The 20576-nt window shown below is 38.0% G+C and overlaps 1 protein-coding gene across 12 annotated transcripts in view; it reads left to right on the forward strand.

The window, feature by feature from the left end:
- The window catches only part of erg (ETS transcription factor ERG), a 269582-nt gene that overhangs the window by 148389 nt on the left and 100617 nt on the right, over window positions 1–20576 (forward strand). Inside the window, exon 1 of one of the 12 annotated variants that reach the window (XM_060833796.1) lies at window positions 5413–5434. The exons of 10 other annotated variants lie outside the window; for them this stretch is intronic. The gene's annotated coding sequence lies outside the window, so the exon portion shown is untranslated. Of the gene's footprint in view, window positions 1–5412; window positions 5435–14947; window positions 14970–20576 lie in introns of those variants that run through there. One more of the 12 variants, XM_060833795.1, reaches the window with a different exon arrangement.

Consider the following 20576-nt stretch of genomic DNA (forward strand, 5'->3'; position numbering starts at 1 on the left):
AACACAAGGAATGATTCATGTATTTCATGGTCCTGTACACAGTGCAATCAAGCATTGGCGAATCACTAGGGAGCCCAAGAGGGCGTTTGCATAATCAGCATTTGTTAATTTCTCTCTCTCTCTCTTGCATTTCATATTTGTGTTCTGTTTAACGGTTGGCTTGAGCCAGTCTGGTGAAGGTTAATTACTCTTTTGGTTAAAGCAGTTCTTTGCACAGATGGGTTATCAGACCCCAACACTTTGAACAGGTCTAATCTCATTTCCGACACCACTTCCTCTTCCTCAAACTGATTCTTACTCAGCCTTTGGGTCTATTGTCAGTCATTTGAGTGAGGTTGACTTACTGCTCGCTAAAGCACTGCCTGTTTTTTTAATTATACAATAACACAGAAGATTACTTGTAAATGCATAATGTATTTGTCACAACCCTATCAATGTTTAGTTCCTTCTCAGAATCAAAGGCTATGTGTCATCAGAAATTTTTAATGGATGACAATCACACTGCAGTATCGTTATGGAAACTGTATTTTATGTTTAGGGAGCTGAAGCTACTCAAGTTAGCTGACAAGTTAATCCTGGCTCTTTTGCCAATTAAGCCATTCCTGATGAAGGGCTTATGCCCGAAACGTCGAATTTCCTGTTCCTAGGATGCTGCCTGACCTGCTGCGCTTTTCCAGCAACACATTTTCAGCTCTTTTGTCAATTATGCAACTTATTCTGCTGTCAAACTGTTAGTTTCTCTTCAATAGTTATGGTATGCCACATTCAGAGTAAAACGGCTTGTAAGATATTGCTGTGAGCAGGAAAAAAATTATATATGATGTGACTAGAGGACATTAGTAGCTTTCACCTAATGTATTTTACATTGAGAAGCATTTGTTTGAACTTTGAGTGAAAGCAGTCAATATCAATGTCCTTACCACTGAGCCAGGGAACCGGGGATCAAACCCCAAGTCGCCATAACACATCTGAACAGGTTGATAAAAAAGCAATATCTCCTTTGATTTTTGTTTCCATTTAAGTCAATAATAAATAGATACAAAATGGGTGCTAAATTCATATCACTTTATACAATCACTCAATGTCAAAATGATCCTAATACACATTAAGCCAGCCTCAAATTTTACGTCTCTTGGAAAGGTATGTGTGCTCAGATTTTCAGCTGGAAAGTAAGTTTGCTGTCAGTTCTTTCATGTTAGACTGGCTAAGGAGTAGTATGCTTTGTAAAAGAGAAACTTTTGGGTTTGGCCCCACACCACACTAAGTTATCTGTCCTTATTTGAGGCACTATAATTAACCTTTATTTCCATGGAATACAGAAGGGAAAACCATCAGCAGTCGCAGTTTCTAAATGCAAATCTGTAATTCCCACTGACAAGTTTGGATGCGTGAATGTCCTGTATGAATCGGCATGGACATGGCTCTGGGGATTTCCATAGTTTAATAAAATGGCGAATCTCATTGTCTTGGTTTTGAACCAGTGACATTCCTAGTATGTGTGGCTCAGTTACTCACTGGATAAGCTTTCTGAGCAGTGAGAACACCATCCAAATGACAGAAGTGACAAGGGGCATAATGCAAGCCAAAAGCAGTAGTGCCTAGAAATCCTGCAAAGGGCTGAATTATAGAAGAAAAAAATGCTAAGATCTTAGATTTTGATGCAGAGGACAAAGAGAAACATGTGGACAATTTCCTTTATACTAATTAACTTAATACCTATACAGGATGAGGTGAGTTGCTTCAGCAGACATTCAATATGATTCTGTGCACAATTCTGAAATATTCAGTCCTTTTATCAGTATCAGTCTGTCGCCAAGAGGAAGCAGAGGTTTAAGGTTTTCCTGGTTTAAATTATGTAAGCAAGGAAAAGAACTGTTCGTCCCCCTTTACTACAAATAATGATTTGTGTGCCTCAATGAAAGTCCGAGTTCCACTCCAGTTTCTTTCTAGGTTGTAGAGCTTAAGTTTTCCATAAACTGTTCTCACACCAAATCTCTTTTTCTCACTTGAGATTATTTCCTTTGCTCACGTTCTCCACTTCCCAGTGTTGTATTGCTGTCAGTATAAATAAATATCAGGCACAAAATATAATATGAAGCCGTTCTGATATTGCCTTTCAGCTTAACACCCATTTCTATTCCCTTATTTATATGCCAAACTAGTTTTAATGTACTGTCATATTTTCCTTTTTTGCATATGGGGAGACAATTTCCTGTTTAGGGCTTGCCATGTGGGAAAATAGTGTACATGGAGACATGGAGACAATGATAGCAGCGCCTCACTGGTTAACTCATAAGTAAAAGATACACATCATAACAGGAAATATTGTAACTTCAGAGATATTAGTTGTGCCATAAATGTTTACTTCCAGTCATTGATCTCTGATTAAAACCAGTATTTATGTATTTGACTCACCAAATGGAGGGAAGTTTTCATTTAAGTAGAACTCATGGTTGAGCCTTGTCTTAGAGATGATCACCTAGAAATTGTAATGATGCCAATTACATTTTTTGGTGTAAAATTTAGTATTAAAGTATTTGATGAGGCAAGTGCTATCTACTTATGTGCCAGACAGGTGCCACCCACGATATTGTTATAAACAGCAAAAGAGGTGTCCATGCCCCCTATCTATGATTTGGGTCCTTTATCTGTGCAAATGGAAGGGCCTCTTGTCTATTTGGTCCTCCTTTTATGAAATTGAGTAGCTCGAACCACAATCATTGCTTGGCTGATCACATTTGGGGAAAATCGGCTGTAAATGTGAATAACCTATGATTCTTAAAGGAGCCACTGCAGACTGTCACCACACAGGTATAGTTTTGAAAATTACTTAAACAAATGAGGTGCTGACTCTGTCTCAGTGCTTCTTCCTCCCTCTTCAGGTTACCCATCTTCCATCCTGCTCAACATCACCCCTCTGACTTTGAACACTGGTTTGAGAGCTACTGCTCAAAATGTAGTGATCTGATACCATTCAAGTCCCTTTTGCAGTCCATTTGCCTGGAGAGATCAAACAGGCATCTATAACTTGCTGGTGTGATCTCAAAAAGACCCAAGGACCAAGATTGGCTGGGCGACAGGCCTACCTTCCCAACACATTCTTTATGAAACACTTTTAAGGCCCATGTATTTATTTATTCTTCAAGGGGTGTGGCTGTCACTAGTGAAATTCTCTGCAGATTTAACATAAACCAAACAATGTGCTAAGCTATTTCAGAGAACAATGAGAGTCAACTATATTCCTGTGGATCTGGTGTCACAAGTAGGAAAGATCAGGTAAGTTTAACAAATTTTCTTTCCTAAAGGACATTAGTGAATCAAATGGATCTCTATGAAACTGGTTTCATGGTCACCAGAAATGATAGGCAATCAGCAATTACTGAGATTTGCTTTTAATAGCAGTGTTATTAATTCCACCAGCTGCCAAAGTGGGATTTGAACACATATTTCCAGAACTGGATGTCTAGATTACCAGAATACTGACATTATCACTATATTACCATTTCCTCCAAAGACTTTTACTTCATCATGTATTGGAACAAAAGCTAAATTGTTTTGGCTATGTAGACTGGAATGCTTTTACAAATAAAAGTGCTGTTTTGAAGATGCATTGAGGGGAGTTGATAGCAATGTCCTGATTGCACCATCAGCAACTTATGCAAACATGGTATGAAGCAAAGTGGAAAAGAACAGGCAACAATGGTAACTTTTAAAGTGAAAGAGAAAACGCCCAGCACAACATCTGAAACTGGATGTCACGTGTGCATTTTGCAACAATAGCTCATTGCATTGCAATCTGCTGATTTTTGTTGGACATATCCAATAATGTTGAAATGAAAGTCAAAGGCAGTGGAGAAAAGACTTGCATTTATACGGTATTTTTTATGACTTTAGCCAGTACTTTTTGAAGTGGAGTAGCTGTTGCAATAACCCTATTCGTAATACTCATTTTGGAGATGCAGGAACACATTTGTACATAGCAAGATCCCATAAACAGTTACAAGATAATTAACTATCATCTGTTTTAGCGATGTTAATTGTGTGATAAATATTGGAGGGCACTTCCCTGGTTTTCTTGGAAAAGGGACTGAGTGGACAATCCTGGTTTAACATTGCTTAAAATAACATGGCACTTGCGAAGCTGCAGACCTCTCTCAGCATTAAACTGCAGTACAGCAATGTTTGATTGGAGATTTTGCTAAGGTTCAACATTGCATGTAACCTATAATGAACAAGATTGGGCATTCCTAATAACTTCTTCAGTAGCATCACAAAGCTTGATTTCAGTGATGTCATGAATGGGGTACAGCCAATTTGGAATGGAACTTCATGACATCAGTGAAAAAGGGATTCTGGAGCAAAATGTCTATTTCCAGGCTACCTCTGATCAGCAGTTTTAAAAAATGTATTTAATACAAGAGAAAGACACCTGAAATGTACCAGTAAGCATATAAACATTACATAATTCTTTGAAATATTATGTGACAAATAAGTCAGGAAGTGGTTTGAAAATATTCTGTATTACACATCAAAATAATAACATGCTTTCATGGTGGAGAAAAGGACTATTGTATGTTTAGAATATGTTAGTATAAGATTTGTTTTGCAAGTTCAGAGTACTGTATTTATACTGACTGAGATTTTGACAGGTAAATAATGCAAGATTAAATTTTGTTCTGAGAATAGAGTGGAAGTGTTTAATGAGAAGAAAGGCTTTTTGTTGTTAAATACTTAAGGGAACAGGTTCCCATGTAGACAAATGGAGGAAATGTTGACCATTCAGACTATATGCTGCAGTAAACATACATGACAAATACATTGTGAGTCTGCTGCTTTCACTGGACATCTCAAAGATTTTCTGGTTTGTCCCCATTTTATAGTTGAGACTATTAAGGATTTAAGTAGTGCTTTCAGCCATTTTTTTTTAAAAAGTGAATTGATTTCCAGAAGAAGTAAGTTTGAAAATTTTTGCTTTTAAAGTCATTCAGCCAAATATGACTGCAGGGGTCACCAAGTACTGAACAGGGACGGGATGGGTTAAATTAGTCATGTTATAGCAGACAGTGATGTTGAAAGCCTGCAGGATGTAGATTGGCTTGTATTGTATTGAGTATAGAAGATGATGCGTAATGTAACTGAAGTGTTTAAACAGTTAAAAGGATTTGATAGTGAAGCTGCGGGAACTCCACTCAAGGGAATAAAGTGCATAGGGCTTAAAAATATATCTTAAAAATAGAAACTGGTCATTTAGCCTTTGGAGGATTTCATTTCACACGGAGTGAAATTCTGATAAGGTTCAACTCTGTATGTAATTGTTCAGAACTCTGAAATTCTTTCCTCCAAAAGGGTGTGGCTACTGGGAAATTAGGAACTTTCAACACTGACAGCGAAAGATTTCGAGTCAGGATATCAAGAGATATGGAATGAAGTTGAGGTACTGAACAGCCAACACTTAATTTTATATATCTTTAGTCAACCTGTTTAGACTGACTACACCTGTTTCCATTTTCCAATGTGATAAGAAATATACATTTTTTTGGTTTACTTGTTTGTGGCCTTGATTGTTTGTATAGGAGACTCCTCTTCACTTGGAAATGTTTTTCCTTGCTTTTCTGGGGATTCTCTCCCCTGAATCTCTGTCAGAAATTTCCTCTTAGGTTAGTGCCAAGGGTTGTATTCTCTGGTCCAATAGCTAGCAGATGCTTCCTGCTGGTATCCAGGTCATTTCAGTCAAAACATAAGCCAGTGACCTGTAAATGAGGCCTGCTTGTTAGGCTGCACTTTCACCTGGGACTTAATCTAAAATATTGAGGTTGATTTTTAAGCTTGAGTTTAGTGTAAAGAGGAAGCATGTGGAGACGTTAATGATAAGAATGTGGAAACTGAGAAACACATTGTTAACAACAGAGTAAAACTTGAGACACTCACAGAAACACAAATGTGGTGGATCTCAAGCTATAAAGACGATGGAAAAATAGAAGAAAGTATAGAAGGGAAAGTTGTTAGTTAAGGAAACATACAATGAGAAATATTAAGTTAAACATTTCGTAGGATACCTTGAGTAAACTTGATTTGGAGATGCCGGTGTTGGACTGCGGTGTACAAAGTTAAAAATCACACAACACCAGGTTATAGTCCAACAGGTTTAATTGGAAGCATACTAGCTTTCGGAGCGACGCTCCTTCATCAGGCGGTAGTGGAAGGCTCAATCCTAACATAAATTCTGTGTGTTAGGATTGAGCTCTCCATTACCATCTGATGAAGGACTGGATTTGCCATAGATTTCCTTCATAAAGAATGACAATTGAATCCTGATCATATGAATCATCATACCACAGTGAATTAACAATACACCATATTTAGTAATGACTTATTTTGCCTTACTGAAGTCAATAAAACAAGTCTGTTATTCACTGACCAGTTTCCCTCACCCCCAATACCATGGTTGAGATTACACATTCCAAATGGGCTGCAATCGACTATTTTGTTCAGCATTTTTTTTCACAAAAAAATTACATAAACTGCTTTACTCAAAACCAAATACAGACTGTACTCCTAATCCAAAGGCGTTTGCTAAAACTATTGGCTTTAAATTAATTGGGCTGACTACAGCCGATCATGTATAGATTTTCATTTGAAATGGGAGGATAAACTGAGGATAATCTGATGGAAACGTGTTCATTTTGCAATAAAGTGAATAATAGCTTTCAAAATTGAATAACAGGCTATTCAGTTGAGAAATACTGTAAAATGAAACAAACAACAAATAAGCAAGGGAGTAAAAGAGGAAGGAGCATGAGATGACCGATGCAAAGATAGAATGAAAACAATAATTTTATGTAATTATTTTTAAGCTTTTAACGTGTGGAAGATACGAACAACCATTTTCAGTATTAAAATCACTCCTTACATCTCAATGCCATTTTATTTATAACATTACATGTTTCTCAGTTCTTACGTTATGAGTTAAACTGTTAAATGAAAAGTTAAAAATGTGCCCCAGGGAATAAAAATAATGTGGGGAGCTTAAGAGTTACAATTAGAGAAGTATATTGCAAATAATTGGCTTTTACTCAAAGGATGAGTGTTAGCTGGGATTGTAAACAACAGGGAATGTCATGGCAATTATTGTTTGTCAAATATAAAACACTTGATAAATATTTACATTTGCAGCAAATTTTCCTGATCTGCTGCAACGTGAAGAAAGCGATTTTTGAAAGAGGTTTCTTTAGAAACTCCCTGTGAGAGCAACAGCCCACTTTACAACATCTACTCCATTTTTGGGAACAGGAAGCACTAACAACAAATCAAAATACAATGTATTTCCAGTCTGTTGGAGTCATACTGCTCTTAATAGAAAGAGATCGTGTCACTTTGGTTAGAGGGTAAATGTGGGTGACCCACAGAGGAAACCCAAATGTTTTCCACAACCCAAATTGTAAGAGACCTTCTCTGATCCTCATTCTTACCCAGAGGACTCAGTCTAGGAAACTAAGATACAGTTCTCAATTTTCCTCACTAGTAATTGTATCATAAATATGTTAATTTCTCATTGATACAATGAAAAGAAAATTAAATTAGGAATTATTTATTGTTGTTTAATTTTGTGGGTATAAGTAGGTTTACTTACTTACTTTAAGATGTGTGCAGTGGAGGTGGATAAACCATAGCGTCCTAATTTAGCTGATACAAACTGAGTTAAAAGTGGACTTCTAACCACCTCTCAGGTGGCCCATGCAATAGTCCAGTTGATAATGCAGGAAGGAAGGTTTCAGGCTTGTGATGACAGAAGTGTTGGATACTGATTTAGTACCTAACCTGCAGTTTGGACCTTGCAGCCTGTTTTCTGATGCTCTCCAAAACACTTCCAACTGAATATCTATTCAGCTGAAAGGAGGCCAACCCCACTGATCAAATTTGGATTGAAATGCATTGTGTACAAATGTTCTTCCTGTCCTCACATAGTCATATGACCTCTACAATGAGACACACACAGTCAAGGCAGATATTTTAAGTTCACTTCATTACAAACCTCATGTTAAACACTGTACTATATTTTACACATGAAACATTGTGTCACAAGTCCAACTGAGATAATGTCATTAACCCAACTCATAGAAACCTGTGAATTTGTGCAGTTTAATGATGATCTAATTAAAGGCATAATATATTAAAATAAGGTGTAAGAATCACTGCAGTTAGAAGACATCACCTGATAGAGGTGAAACATATACTCAGGAGAACAATTAACATGTGCAGAAGTTCTGAGGTTGCAAATTAGCAGTTAGAACAGATTTACGGCAGAACAGACCAGGTATTGCATTATGCTGAGAGATCCTCCAGGCACTCAGGGCAAAACAGTCACAGATGAAGAACAGGATAGAAAGGAGGACATTGTACTATATACAGAAAAAGGCATATCCAGTTTTCTTACTGTAAGAAGCTGAATCATTTTGTGCAGAAGTGTCTGGCTAAAACAAAGCACAAGAGGCAGGTACAGATGACCATGGGAGAGGTATCAGCTGAAGATTCTGATGGATCACTCTCTCCCGTATAACAGATTGGTTCAGTCAAGTCGATAGGTGAGACATTATTGGTAACAGTTGGAATAAAGACTGTAGAAGGAGAACTTCAGGTGAACATAGTGTCAGATAGAGACTGGTGCACCTTATAACACAGACCAATGTGAAACATAGCAATCCAAATATGAAGCTAAAAAATAAAGTTAATGCTTACATAATGACATCACATTGGTATTGAAAGGATGGATTACTCTGTGAGAGAAATGCAATAACATGAATGAGGATCAAGCATTCCAGGTCATATACAGCAAGCAAGTATAAAACTTGGACTAATGACCCTCAGAGTGTCAAAGGAGATTTGCAATGTGTCATAGAACAACAAAGCATTGACATGGAACAGATTTTGCAAAGTTGTGTTCATGGCATTAAGATGTCTTCCAAGAGAATATAGTCTCAAAGTAGGTAAGAATGTAAAACCAATTTAGCTTCTTCTGAGGAGAGCTGTGCTCAAGACTAATCTGAAAGACAGGAGAGATTGGAAAAGAAAGAGGTAATTAACCACCACAGATGAGCAGCATGGTAGCGATTAAACATCCTGGAAAACTGAGAGAATGCATCAACAAAAGAAGCTAAGTTAAACCTTGAAGAGATCTCACTACCCAGTGCCAACCATTGAAGGAATTTCCCACAGTTTCAAAAGGCGATTATGTTCATTACCCTGTGAAGGATGGATACTGACAAGTGAAGCTGGAAGCAATAGATTTCAAACTACATTCTGGAAACCTGTTGGGAGATACAAATGCTTATGCATGTTATTTGACATTTCCACTGCTCTAGAAGAAAATCAACATAGACTTTGTAAAAAGGTTAGTGATCTTCCTGCTGTGACATCTTCCAAACTCCACATAAAGCAACAGTTTGTCATGCTCTGGAAGTCATCACCTCAGAATTGAATATTGGATGACCAGGAGACAGTGAGGTCTGCAGATGCTGGAGATCAGAATTGAAAGTGTGTTGCTGGAAAAGCACAGCAGATCAGGCAGCATCCAAGAAGCAGGAAAATCAACATTTCGGGCCAGAACCCTTCCTGATGAAGGGCTCCAGCCTGAAATGTCGATTTTCCTGTTCTTCGGATGCTGCCTGACCTGCTGTGCTTTTCCAGCAACACATTCTTAACAATGAACGACCAGACAAAGTACAAGTGCTTAATACTTGTAAAGAAAGTCTGCCAAATGACAAATTTGGAAGTAAGGAACAGTTGGCACCTTGATCATACCAGTGCAAGTGAATGACCAAATATACCATCACCACTGCAAGTAAACAAGCCTAACTTGAAAGTGTCTCCTCAAATTCAGGAAGCCACACTGCTCGTCAGGAACAGGTAAACATGCCATGTGCCCAGGTCTCACATCAAACATTAGAACCAGAGGTCCACAGCTACCCGTTAACGAAATGAAACAACAATGGGTACCATGGTGATAGCAAATGATATAGAAACAGCAATTCCTGTGGAAACAACATCAATTGGATGAACAGCCAATCACAACAACATGCATGGGTACCATTAGGAGACCAGCACCATTTAATGCCTATGTAAAAACAATGACTGCAGATGTTGGAAACCCGATTCTGGATCAGTGGTGTGTGCAATGGAAGTGTAAAGCTGATGAGAGCAACAATCTATTAATGCATGAGAACAATTGTGTATTTGGTAACTTAGGTATCTTAAAATATACACGTTTTCTTCTTTTGTATAAAGTGTAGTCATGTGCAAATGTCCCTTTTAGTCTGCTGTAGTCATGTGATCTCTGCTTTCATGCAGACATTTCGACATCAGATCCGAAATTGAACACAATGCAGAGTGCTGCACCTTAAACACACCCCCATTCCCTCACTCACACTATTTGAATACTTCATACATTAAAGCACATCCTGTTAAGACAACATTTAACCAAAATAGTGGTATAGTGGTTAGTGTTCATTAATCGTGCCTATAGATTAATGAGAAACAGTGACTGTGGAGCTTTAAAGTCAGCATTGACAAGAGAAAAAAACATTTTTTATATAATTATCAATGAGTCTTTGATACATTTACTATAGTCCTACAGTCCAAAGCAGATTTGACTTTGGAGTAAAGTATTAAGATTGTGCTGAAAGCTGAAACCAGGAATAAATGCAGACATATCAAGAGCATAAAAGGATAAACTCATCCCAAGAGAGCAACAGAACCTATGTACCTTTTCTGTACAGAGTTGAGAGTTTACAAAAGGATCATCGCAACATTGCTGGCATTCTGGAGCTACCATCCACCAATGATTGATTTGGATGAATCAAATGATGAACGCTTGATAACAAATGTCTTCAGACTGTGATCAGGTCCAGAGTCATTAGTCCCAGCTAAAGACCTATCAATCTTTCAACTCTAAAGAAAACAAAGAATTGTGAAACCTCGAATTTATCTGAATTTTAAAATTCAGAGTCTTCAGAGTCATAGAAAATGTAATTATATTCATGAATATACAATCCATTAACTATGGGGGAAACATTTGGGGGAAATATTGTATGAACTAAAGATGCAGAAAGCATTTATGTTAAAGATTACATTGAGTTCCAACAATCTGAGGTTGTTGTGCAGAACTAGACGGAGAAAAGGTAAACGTGCTTCAGGTCTTATCCTTGGTGTGTATCGTTGGTCTCCTCATCAACATAGGAACAACATTTAGATTCCTAATTTTACTTGTGTCTGATTACATTCATGCAATAAACTGCAGCTTGTTAACACAAAAGCCTCTTGTTAAGATTCAGTAATGGTTGATCCTCTACAACTGTAAACCAAATAGGCTGTTAGACCTAGTCAAAGGAAAAAGGATTAACGGCAGCATCTTTCCACCCACAGTAGTTCAGGAGTGATGTAAAGAAGTTGGGGGATTTTAAATTCCCAGTTTCCGTGCATGTTGCAGGAATGGCAGCCCTTGTGGTTACTTGCACATTTGTTCCATGTTGTGGAGTCACTTTGGCAAGAACCTGCATTAAAACTGGCAGGCAAATTTAAAGTGAGGCCTGGGACTTAAAATATCTTTGGGCACCTTTTCTCTGGGCAGTACATGGTTGTCAACGTGGCATCAAACTGTACCTTCTAGAAAATTGGCCCATGATTAAAAGCAGTTTGAAACAAAATTCTGTCCCAAAGTGCTTCACAGAAAACAAAGTCATTTTCAGGTATAATTACTGTTGCAGTGAGGGAAAACACAGCAGCCAAAAATAACAAGGCCCCACAAATGACAGAAGAAATCACTTAGGATCAGTTTTGCTGGGCTTTGAGGGATAAATATTGATCAGGACAATAGATGAAGATTGTTAAAGGCCAAGGTAAATAAAGAAAATAGAGAAAGATCATTGGTTTAGAGATAGAGAGAAAAGTTGGAGTAGAGATCTGAAAGAAAAGTTTCCTTGTATTCTTTTCAGGAACCTGAGTCCCTGGAATAAATACATATATCATTAAGAGTTTTAAAATATAAATCTTTATAACACACACTTTAAAAAAAACTGGTCACACTGAACTCCAAACAAACAAGACCTTGTGTCAGCATCATTTATATTACAATTGTGCTCCAAACTTCCTGTTGAGGGAGGTTAAAATTTCTGACCTTAACCATCGAGTTGTCCAGTCCCCTGACAGTGATAGTTTTCTTTTCTACTGTTTGCTGCTTATTGTTCTGGGGCAGTCATTTGTTTTGAGTTTCTCACTTGCTTTTCCTGCTGTTTTCTTGAGGGTTTGGATGAGGTGGAAAGGATGTGAGTGTAGGAAATGGGTTTCCGTGGTAACTGTATAAAAAAAGAGAACACAAGAATATTCAAGGTCAAACAAGTAAATGGACTATGAGAGCTGGTTTTCAGAATTATAAAATACATAAAAATGCATTTGATCAGTAATGAACCTCAATTTTTCTTGTAAGACTTCAAAAGAATATACTATCAATTAGCACAAAGAATGTCTTTGAGGATTACAATTCATCAATAATGTAAACAAAGCATGAATATGATCTTGGGACACTTTTACGTTCCCTGTCAATACGCGCTGTTTAGGAGAAGTAAACTGTCCTGGATTGTTAAAAGTTAATAGGATTGTTAACAGTAGACATGAAAATGCATAACAATAGTTAAACACAGTAAAATTGTCAAGTTCATTGGAACTGTCAAGGAAGCTGCAAACTTGTTAAGGGACTCATCAAGGACATTATCGCAGCTCATTGGAACTCTTAAGCGGTTAAGGAATTTTAAATCCCCTGGACTTTAAATTAAAAAAGACTCCGAACATTAAACTCCATGCTTTTCAGTAAATAAAAAATAAGATTAAGGTTGGGGTGATAACCAATATTTACTTGAGAAGACCTTCTCAGCCTCTTACCTATACTCATACCTTCTAAGGGATCCAGGTCACCTACTGTGGTGTCCAATTCATTCAGGCTTCTAGAAGTAATATGATCAACAGCAGTTCTAGCTTCAGTTTCTGCTTTCCTGTAGAACCTCTCTTCCCCATTTTCCAGCCAGGAGTAGATCTCCCTGCACTGAATACATCGACTCTCCTGTTCCTCGTATGCTGCCTGACTGGCTGTGCTTTTTCAACACCACTCTTTTTGGCTCTGATCTCCAGCACCTGCAGTCCTCACTTTCTCCTCTCTGAAGCTGCTTCCCTGCTTTGGAAACCCCTCTGACAATTGTGCCAGACATCAATATCAGCAGCCATTCCAGGCCAGGAGCATTGCTGTCTGCTCAGGGCTGTGGTCTTTTCCATCCCTTGATACCCTGTTTGACATGGACTGCTCCTATCAGTTGACTCTTGAGACTGTCAGAAAGGATATATTGCTTCAGTTTTCTCTCCTGGTGATGAATCAGCCAACAGAGGAGTCCATTCCCCTTTTCTGATATTTTTCTAAACTTCAGTAGTTTTCTTGCCAGTTTGACCTCCCTCCCTCCCTCCTCAGCTGGCATCAGTTGTTTGATTCTGTGCCTTCCAGTAATGGAGCAGTCCACTGATGTCCACTCCAACCAGATGAAGTTATCTGAGGTGCTCTTTCAACATAGATGGCAAAGGTGAATGAGAACAGTGATCTACCTGTTTGAACCTGATTTGGGTCTTGCTCAGAAGTGCATAGTGACTCTCCGCTGCATCTTAGTCTGAATGTTGTGGGGAATTGGGGTGGGAATGTTACTTTTGAGTAGAGGTATGGACATGAACTCTGGTTTAACATTATGCTGCTTTTGAAAATTGTATAGTGGTTTACAACAATAAACAATAGTTTTTGTCTGTTTACGACCACAGAAAAAGGAAAAGACTATTCCACCAGACTGTTCGTTGGCCATCTCAATTTCTCCATAATGAGAAGTCTACCATTGGGTATCAATAGGTCAAAGAGAGTTGAAGACAAGTCCAAAGAGAAATATCAATCTCAATATTGCTCAAGGTCTGTAGAATCAACAATATGCAATACCAGCCAGGCTGAAACGTGTGGAAGATAAAGGAAATCACGAGGTTGTGGGTTTTAAACTCTGTAGTTTGTGGTCAGGGTTGAGGGAAATAAAATTTTGCACAATTTTCAGCTGCTGGAATAACTTATAAGAGGATATGATGAAACCAGGGTCAGGGTCAGGATAAATATACTTACTATCAATGAAGCCCAAGATACAGAAACTGCTCCTTCTTCAGCATGTGGAGATGGTGAATGTGGTGTGAAAGGTGTTGTGGGAGTGCTGGCAGGTTGGAGTAGTGCAACGAGAAGACCCAAAGGTCAGTGTGAAGCTAAATCCGTCTGCTCTGTTTTCAGTTCAGTATCAGAAAACCTTTATAACTGTCACCTATAGAGACTGTTTTAAGTACCACTAGTTAGGATGCATATTGTTCCAATAGCATCAGGCCCAAAATGAATGTCCAGTATGTGATTTGGGGCCAAAAGTGTAGTAAAGCCTCTCACACGTGGCCCAGTTAAGGTCTGCCCAGTTTGTGTTGCAAGCCAATGCAATGCAATTCCTAACCATTGTACAATCTTAAATGATATGACATTTTTTCAAATTTATTTAAGTCAGGTCCAGAATCAAAAAATATGAATGAAAAATTCCCAAACAATCTCAAAGATTAGTTTGTATTCAGTTGCTGAATGATTAAACATTTGTTTGCTGCAAAAAGTAAATTTTATGGTTCAATAGATTCTAAGAATATCAAATGATTTATTTTTGTAATAAATATTTTAATAAATATTAATAAATATGTTAAGTTTTATGATGCCTCAACATTAAAGATATTATTGGGAACTCTGTTAACTTAATATCTATTTGAGTCACTGATGACCTTCACAGAATAAAAATAATTCCTTCTCTAGGATATTCATTATGGGAACCTAGACATCAACCTCCCCCAGATCACTTGTCAAATCACTTGTCTTTCAAAAGGTGGGTAATTAATAATGAATAATTAACTGTTCTTCTAGCCTTCAATTTCTTTGACATAGAGTCATAAAAATATACAGTATGGAAACAGACCCTTCGGTCCAACTCATCCATGCTAACCAGATATCCTAACCTAAACTAGTCCCATTTGCCAGCACTCGGCCCATATCCCTCTAAACTCTTCCTGTTCATACATCCATCCAGATGCCTTTTAAATGTTGTAATTGTGCCATGGAGTGTTAAACGCTAACACACCATCTTTGGCAACAAAGTGTTCGTATTTAACATTAGTTTGCATTAAATTCTTTACACAATAATTAACTTTATCTTCACTCTGCATGGAATGGTATTAAAAAACTTGATCTGGTCACAAATCATGTCAGAAGATCAAATTGTTTAAGTACCCAAAAAGGTCTTATCTTCTGCTAAACCCATGAACAAATGTTTTTGATTTGGTTTTATAGTCTCGATGGAGAGTGTATTTGCACAAGCTATAGGTGATAGAGAATATTATAAAACATTGTTCTGATTCTTAGGAATTCTCTGGTTGGGCCATGATTTATTTCCTAAATCTAGCTGCCTATGAGGAAGTGGTAGTGAGCTGCTTTCTTGACTCGCTGCAGTCCATTTATTATAGTACACCCACAATAAGGAGGGAATTTGACGCAATGACATGGAAGCAATGTTCGAGCTGGTGAGTGTCTGGAGAGGTGCTTTGACCAGCAACACATTTGCAGCAGTGTCTGGAGAGGAACTTTCAGGTGCTAGTGTTGTTTCTGTTGCTCTTGTTCTTCTAACTGGTAGTGACTGTGGATTTGCTGCATAAGGAGAATTGTTGAATTTCTGGAATGCACCTTGTAGATATTAAGAAACTATTGGTACTGAGCATCAGTGGTGGAGGATATGTGTGTGGATGGGGTGTCAATCAAGCAAACTACTTTGTTCTGGAAAGTGCCAAGTTTCTTAAGTACTGTTGGAGTTGCAATCATTTCACCAAGTGGGGAGTATTCCATCACAATCCTGACTTATGCCTTTTAGGTTGGGATCTGGGAAGTTAGGGAGTGAGCTACTTACATGATACTGAGCTTCTGACCTGCTTTTGTAGTCTTTGCATTTATGTAACAAATCCAGTTTAACTTTTAGTTAATGGTAACCTTGAGAATTTTGATAGAGGGTATTTCAGTGATAGTAAAGTCATTGAAAGTCAAGGGGTGATGGTTCATTCTCTTGTGCTTGAGATGGTCATTGTCTGGCACTTACATGACGCGAATGTTACTTAAATTGCATTGAATTAAATTGAGTTTGTTTTCACACGTACTGAGGTACAGTGAAAAGTTTTGTCTTGCGAACAATACAGGCAGATCACAGAGTTAAGTAGCACAGATAAGTAAATAATAGGTAACAGCAGAAAAGACAAAAACACAGGCACAGTCGAATGTTAAGAGTTTGTGAGTCCATTCCGCATTCTAACAACAGTAGGGTAGAAACTGTTTTGAAACCGGCTGGTGCATTTGTTCAGGCTTCTGTGTTAGCTCAAGTCTGGATATAATCCAGCTGTTGCTGCATTTGGATGTGGACTGCTTCAGTACCCGAGGAGTCACAAATGATGCTGAACATTGTGCAGTCATCAGTGAACATCCCAATGTGTGATCTTAAGATATCGAGAAGGTCATTGATGAAGCATCTAAAGACATTTGAGCCTAGGACACTACCCTGAGGAACTCCTGCAGAGATGTCCTGCAGCTTAAATGACTAACCTCCTACATCTACAACCATGCATTTCTCATGTGTATCTTTTAAAAAATGTGCCATATTTATTTTGATGCGAAGAGTAGATAATAAAGTTGTTTTGCAGGGTTTACAGTGTTAATGTTACTTTGAGCTGAAAATGTGTTGCTGGAAAAGCCCAGCAGGTCAGGCAGCATCCAAGGAACAGGAAATTCGACGTTTCGGGCATAAGCCCTTCATCAGGAATGTTACTTTGAGCTTATTCCTAGCTCCCTTACAGCTCAGTATTGATGAAAGTTATGACCATTTTAAGCAACTTCCACCAATTAGTTCTTGTTTATAAACTTGTAATTTGTAGTTTTGCTGAATACTCCAGCCCAGTGGTTAATCAAGGCAAATTTCAGATTCTATGAGTGTGATGAACCTCTTGAGCACACAAACTGGGATGAAACAGCATTCATTACTACTTAGGTCTGTGAGACAGGCTGAGCAGAGTGTATCTTTATTTTCTCATGATCTTCTAGCAACATACTGGAAAAGGAAAAAGGAAGGAAACAAATCGAGAAAAGTCGGTGAATAAAGAATTGAACTATTTTGACATTTACAGCTTGCTCACGGCATGCAGAAGGCAGTTTTTCCCCTGGGCAGAGTACGCCATTCTTTTGTATATCAGCGAACAGAGTTTAGCTCCACAGACACGTTCTTCTCACTGACATCTTGGTAACTATTCTGTTTGTGTCTTATGATCTCCTTCTCTGTTACCCTCAGGATATTGAGGAGAGTGAACACCAACATTAGGCCAGTCAAACAGTTCTGGAGAAATTAGGTTTGTGTCACTGTAGTCATGTGCAACAGTGCAGACAGATGACTGAACTTGCATTTTGTAGATGACAGAAAGCTAATGGAATACTGGCCTTTATATCGAGAGGTCTGGAGTATAAGGACGCAGATGTATCCTGCAGTTTTACAAAACTCTAGTTAGACTCCACTTGGAGTACTATGATCCATGCAGGTCTGGGCAGCGCACCTTAGGAAAGATATTTTGGCCTTGGAGGGAGTGCAATGTAAGTTTACAAGGGGTTAAGTTTATGTGGAGAGATTGTTCAGAACTTAGATGATTCAGGAGTGATAGGATGAAAGTCTTCAAGATACTAGAGGAAAAGCTAGGATAGATAAAGATAAACTATTTCCACAGGTTGGGATTCTAGGACTGGGTAGAATGGCCACAGAATTAGAGGAAGATTATTCAGGATAGATGTTTGGAAACACATCTAAACACAAAGGGTGCTAGAGATTTGGAACTCTCTTCCACAAACAACAGTTGATTGCTAGATCAGTTGTTAATTTTAAATCTGAGATGGATAAATTTTTGTTCAGCAAACGTATTAAAGAGTGTGGGCCAAAGGCAGATCAGCCATAATCTCATTGAATGGCAGAACTGAAATTCCTCCCTAATGGCATTGTAGATCAACCCATAGCAGGTAGACTGCAGCAGTTCAAGAAGGCAGCTCACCACCACCTTCTCAAGGGCAACTAGGGATGGGCAATAAGTGCACTCTCACCAGCAACGCCCACATCCCAGAAATGAATAAAAAAATGGAACAGACTCATAAGGCCGGATGGCCTACTCCTGTTTCTTTGTAACTAAACCAGAAATATTCTTTTCCAGTACTGAGTTCATGGAATCATGCGTGTAAATTTGGTGACATGTTTGTCTACAAAGTGACATCATTCAAAGGTAATCCTGAAAATGTGGTAATGTACTGTTTAAAAGCAGCTTTAGTAACTTAGCAACCGCAACAGGCTATTCAGCCTCTTGAGTATGTTGTTGTACACAGGAAGTTAAATGCCTTTTGCCAAATTCCAGTCAGAATTTCATTTCAAACAACCACAAACAATAAAACTCTCTGACCTTCTGGCTGCTCTTATTCATATACTTTTGAATACCTTTTTGCAAACCCACAAACTGAGTCATGTGAAAATTAAACAACTCAGGTGGGCTGAGTATCTCCAAAGAAAACTTGGGGATCAAATCAAAATTTAATGAATGGGTGAAATAATACACTCCAGCTCTGCAGAGCCTCTCAGGAAAAACGTATACATTTGAATATAATTAATTAATTAGTTCACAACAATCATTTGCATTGTTTACCTTTAACTCTCAGGTATTTAGCATTCTAATAACCTATTAAATATTATTGGATTTGTCTCTTAACAAACAAAAAGAAATGCATATGAAAATATATACAATGATAGGACATTGTATGTCTCCTTATTATAGGTTCTTTAACACGAGTTATTTGCAACGTTTTGACCATGTGCTTTGGGTCCTTTGATACTGATATATCTTTATTACATGTGAAGAAATTGGAGTGCCACAAAAGTTATTATATTTAACTTGCCTTGAATTAACATGGTTTAACAGGAAGAATAATGTAGCCTGTCTATCAGAAAATTTATTTTGGAAAAGATGTGTTCAGATGGTTAATGTGATAAAGCTCTTGACTGATTGTTCATACTGTCTGGAACTTCCTCTTGCAATATTTCTGTCCCTCTGGCCTTCTGTCGACTTCAGAAAAGCTCTGTTTGAACAAAATTGTTTGTTGGACGGTTTAATCACTCCCTTACCAGCTGAACGTCATTGTTCTCATGGCTGTTTATGAAGTGTATTCTTTTCTTTGTGTTAGATGTGATAAGTAAAGATAAGCTGCAGTTAACATTTCTTAATCTGTCTCTCTCCCGGATTCGGACAACAGATAAGGATAAAGATTGGAACTTCTGACTTATTGCAAGTGTCCCTACTCTGTGCCAGAAAATCTAGGACCAACCCTCACTGGCATAACAGCTCTGAAGAAATTGATCAGCAGTAGCTGCAGAGTGTTGTGATACAGTGATAGTGTCCCCACCCCTAGCATAGAAGATCCTGGTTTAGGTCCCATCTGCCCTGGAGGTATACCTGAGCCATTTAATTGAAAATGTTTACAAGGATAAACATCCATAATGGCCGTGCTCATTAATTTAAAAGTAAGTTGCGAAACCAGATAAGAATTCAGCCTCAGTCGATAAGAACAGTCGAAGGCAAACTAGTGAGTTTAGTTGCACAAAACTGGGATTTCTGAAAGGAAGTGTTTGTTTTTGTTCATTCACAGGATGAGGGTGTTACTGGCTATGTCAGTATTTATTGCCTAAGCCTAGTTGCCCAGAGGGCAGATAAGAGTCTACCACATTGGTGTGGATTTGGATTTGGATTCATTAAAGACCAGGCAATAATGGCAGTTTCCTTCACTAAAGAATATTAGTACAACAGATGGGTTTATTATGGCAGTGGCTTCATACTCATTATTAGGCTCTTAATTCCAAATTTGTATTGAATAGAATTTTCATCATTGCCAGATTCAAAACCAGGTACCCAAAATGTACTTGGATTTTTGGATTAATAATGTAGTAGTAATGCCACTACGCTCTCACCTCACTACAGAAATAAGCATTGAGAGAGCTAAGGTTTTTATTGTTCTAAGGCTGTGTGGAACACAAGAAGACTATATAAGTTGAGCTTTGATTTCCACACACTCCACATTCTCTCGTAACTGTTTACAATAAATATTTCAAGACTATTGTCTTTGGAAATAATGTTACACAATGCAGATCTTTGCCTTAGAAAGGAAAACACTTTGAAGAGTCTTATTTCTCTACTTCCATATTTTATGTTTTGGTTTATTTTTCTATGTTGATGCCAAAAAACGGTGATATGATCCCAACAACATTTTTCACTGTACTTTGTAACAAGATACACGTAACAATAAATAAATCAACTTATTACCATGTTGGTATTAGAGACTCTGCCACTTGAACTGGGGAATTGTTCAAAGCAAGCATATAGTG

This window comes from Hemiscyllium ocellatum, chromosome 12 (genome assembly GCF_020745735.1).
Source record: "Hemiscyllium ocellatum isolate sHemOce1 chromosome 12, sHemOce1.pat.X.cur, whole genome shotgun sequence".
NCBI classification, from domain to species: domain Eukaryota; kingdom Metazoa; phylum Chordata; class Chondrichthyes; order Orectolobiformes; family Hemiscylliidae; genus Hemiscyllium; species Hemiscyllium ocellatum.